General features: G+C 49.1%; 1 non-coding gene across 1 annotated transcript; it reads right to left on the bottom strand.

Annotated features, from left to right (window-relative positions):
* Positions 1 to 2,258: 2,258 nt before the first annotated feature.
* On the bottom strand, positions 2,259 to 2,340 carry TRNAS-GCU (transfer RNA serine (anticodon GCU)). The gene has a single exon. It is a non-coding gene; the product is annotated as a tRNA-Ser (tRNA).
* Between the last annotated feature and the right edge of the window lie 1,687 nt (positions 2,341 to 4,027).

Below are 4,027 nucleotides of genomic sequence, written 5' to 3'. Positions count from 1 at the left end.
CAAAATTCTGGAGAAGTTGGTGGACAGGTACATCAGAGACGAGGTACTTTCGGTAACTCCTCTCTCTTCCTCACAATTTGCCTACCAAAAAGGCAAATCCACTGAGACGGCCCTTCACGGCCTTACGAATTGCCTGGATAGGGCATTCGAGTTTCAGGAAATTTCACTGGCTGTCTTCCTCGATATCGAGGGGGCCTTTGATAAGGTCTCTAGCTCGGTTATTACTGAAGCTGTTGAGAGATTTGGCATCAGCGCCACTCTTGGCCGCTGGATCAAGTCCATGCTTACCGACCGCGAGGTGTCGGCGTCCCTCCTTGGGGACTCTCTAGGGGTGACTACCAGCAGGGGCTGCCCTCAGGGTGGAGTGCTCTCCCCCCTGTTGTGGTGCCTGGTGGTGGACGAACTCCTGGGGAGGCTCGGGGGTGCTGGGGGCTGTTGCTGCTTCGGGTATGCGGACGATGTAGCGATAGTCTTTACGGGGAAGTTCCCGGATACTGTCACCGCGCTTATGAGATCTGCTCTCTCTAGCGTGGAGCAATGGTGTCAGGCGGTTAACCTCACCGTTAATCCTGATAAAACTGTCCTTGTTCCTTTTACTAGGAAGAATACTAAGGATCTGTTCAATGATATCTCTTTCTTTGGCCAGGTCCTGACAAAGTCCTCCGAGGTGAAATACCTGGGGGTGACTTTTGATTGTAGACTCACATGGAAGCCGCATCTTGATCGGTGTATTAAGAAGGCCAAGATGCTCTTCTGGAGGACCAGGAGCTCTGTCGGCCAGACTTGGGGCCTCAACCCCAAGGCTGTACACTGGCTCTATACTGGGATCATCAGACCCATACTATCTTACGCGGCACTTGTCTGGTGGACAAGGGTCCGGCTTAAGACGGTGCAGGCTGCCCTGCGCAAGCTTCAAAGGCTTGCCTGCATTGGTGTTACGGGGGCCATGAGATCGACCCCAACTGCTTCCCTGGAGGTGCTCCTTGACATGCTTCCTCTTCATCTCTTCATTGAGGAGGAGGCTGTCATGGGAGCCTACAGGCTCAACATTAGTGGCTGTTGGGTTCCAAGACTTTGGGATTACAGCCATACGAAGCTCTTTCGGGAGTACGCCGCACTTGAGCCGTCGCTTACGATGTGCTCTGACAAAACCGTTACCAGTTTTGATTTCACTAAGCCATTCAGCATCCACTTCCCCAGTCGGGCAGAGTGGACTAACCTGCTGCCTCTTGGCACTGGGGGTGAAACCATTTGGTTCACCGATGGCTCCAAGACTGATTCCGGCGCTGGCGCCGGCTATTACTGTCAAACCACAAGGGTCGGCTTTTCTGCTTGCCTGGGCACCTTCGCTAGTGTGTTCCAGGCTGAAATTGCCGCGATCTGTTATTGCGCAGATTACTGTATTAACAAAGGGTATACCGGACGGACTGTGAGAATTTATTCTGACAGTCAGGCTGCCCTGAACGCTCTGAACCAGTGTCAGATTACTTCTCAACTGGTGCGTAGCTGCCTCGACCTGCTAGCGCGACTGGCATCCTGCAACAGGGTTCTGCTGTACTGGGTGCCAGGGCATAGCGGATATTATGGCAATGAGCAAGCCGATAGATTTGCGAAAAGGGGTGCGGAGGCCAAGCTCTTGGGGCCGGAGCCGGCCGTCCCCATCCCCTACAGGCACGTCAAACGGTGTCTGCATGACAGGTTGACTGTCATACAAAATCAGCTCTGGCACAGCATGGAGGGCCAGAGACAGACAAAGTTGTTTGTCGATGGTCCCTGCAGGTCTCGTGCTAGGGACCTAATTTCTCTCGGCAGATGGGATATTAGGCTGGCCACCGGTCTTTTGACCGGGCATTGCCGGCTTAATAGGCACCTCCATCTGATGGGTTTTGCCGACGACCCTCTCTGTAGGTCGTGTCAGGAGAAGGAAGAAACATCCGCCCACGCACTTTGCGAGTGCGACTACTTCGCCTCGCTTAGATTAGAATATTTTGATTCACACACCCTGGAACCCTCGAGGGTCTCCTCTCTTACGGTGGAGCGAATTCTTCGCTACGCTGCAGCTACAGGCCTATTCAAGGCCTGATTACGAGGATGCACAATATGCCTTTGGCATCGGTGCTAGGGCGCGTACCCTCCTCATCAACAATAATAATAATGTATTAGCAATCCATCGCCTTAACCACTCGGCCATCCCTTCCGCGATTTTAACGAGTTAAATCATTTTCACTGCATTTGTGTTCAAATCAAAACGGATAAAACGACGTAGGCGAGATTCGAACTCGCGCGGGCAGAGCCCAATGGATTAGCAGTCCATCGCCTTAACCAATCGGCCACCCCGTCCTCGATTTAAAACTGGTTGAATTATTTTGCCTGAATTTGTGATTAAAACAATCCGGTTAAAACGACGGAGGCGAGATTCGAACTCGCGTGTTTAGGGCCCAATGTATTAGCAATCCATCGCCTTAAATACTCGGCCATCCCTTCCGCGATTTAAACGAGTTAAATCATTTTGACTGCATTTGTGTTCAAAACAAAACGGATAAAACGACGGAGGCGAGATTCGAACTCGCGCGGGCAGAGCCCAATGGATTAGCAGTCCATCGCCTTAACCACCCCGTCCTCGATTTAAAACGGATTTAATTATTTTGCCTGAATTTGTGATTAAAACAATCCGGTTAAAACGACGGAGGCGAGATTCGAACTCGCGTGTTTAGAGCGAAATGTATTAGCAATCCATCGCCTTAACCATTCGGCCATCCCTTCCGCGATTTAAACGAGTTAAATCATTTTGACTGCATTTGTGTTCAAAACAAAACGGATAAAACGACGGAGGCGAGATTTTAACTCGCGTGTTTAGGGCCTAATGTATTAGCAATCCATCGCCTTAACCACTCGGCCATCCCTTCCGCGATTTAAACGAGTTAAATCATTTTGACTGCATTTGTGTTCAAAACAAAACGGATAAAACGACGGAGGCGAGATTCGAACTCGCGCGGGCAGAGCCCAATGGATTAGCAGTACATCGCCTTAACCACCCCGTCCTCGATTTAAAACGGGTTTAATTATTTTGCCTGAATTTGTGATTAAAACAATCCGGTTAAAACGACGGAGGCGAGATTCGAACTCGCGTGTTTAGAGCAAAATGTATTAGCAATCCATCGCCTTAACCATTCGGCCATCCCTTCCGCGATTTAAACGAGTTAAATCATTTTGACTGCATTTGTGTTCAAAACAAAACGGATAAAACGACGGAGGCGAGATTCGAACTCGCGCGGGCAGAGCCCAATGGATTAGCAGTCCATCGCCTTAACCACCCCGTCCTCGATTTAAAACGGATTTAATTATTTTGCCTGAATTTGTGATTAAAACAATCCGGTTAAAACGACGGAGGCGAGATTCGAACTCGCGTGTTTAGAGCGAAATGTATTAGCAATCCATCGCCTTAACCATTCGGCCATCCCTTCCGCGATTTAAACGAGTTAAATCATTTTGACTGCATTTGTGTTCAAAACAAAACGGATAAAACGACGGAGGCGAGATTTTAACTCGCGTGTTTAGGGCCTAATGTATTAGCAATCCATCGCCTTAACCACTCGGCCATCCCTTCCGCGATTTAAACGAGTTAAATCATTTTGACTGCATTTGTGTTCAAAACAAAACGGATAAAACGACGGAGGCGAGATTTGAACTCGCGTGTTTAGGGCCTAATGTATTAGCAATCCATCTTCTTAACCACTCGGCCATCCCTTCCGCGATTTAAACGAGTTAAATCATTTTGACTGCATTTGTGTTCAAAACAAAACGGATAAAACGACGGAGGTCAGATTCGAACTCGCGCGGGCAGAGCCCGATGGATTAGCAGTCCATCGCCTTAACCACCCCGTCCTCGATTTAAAATTGGTTTAATTATTTTGCCTGAATTTGTGATTAAAACAATCCGGTTAAAACGACGGAGGCGAGATTCGAACTCGCGTGTTTAGAGCGAAATGTATTAGCAATCCATCGCCTTAACCATTCGGCCATCCCT

This window comes from Phalangium opilio, unplaced genomic scaffold (genome assembly GCF_054372755.1).
Source record: "Phalangium opilio isolate 3A_F unplaced genomic scaffold, DU_Popi_V2 ptg001662l_1, whole genome shotgun sequence".
In the NCBI taxonomy this organism is placed as follows: Eukaryota; Metazoa; Arthropoda; class Arachnida; order Opiliones; family Phalangiidae; genus Phalangium; species Phalangium opilio.
This window is presented reverse-complemented; position numbering and strand designations above follow the sequence as displayed.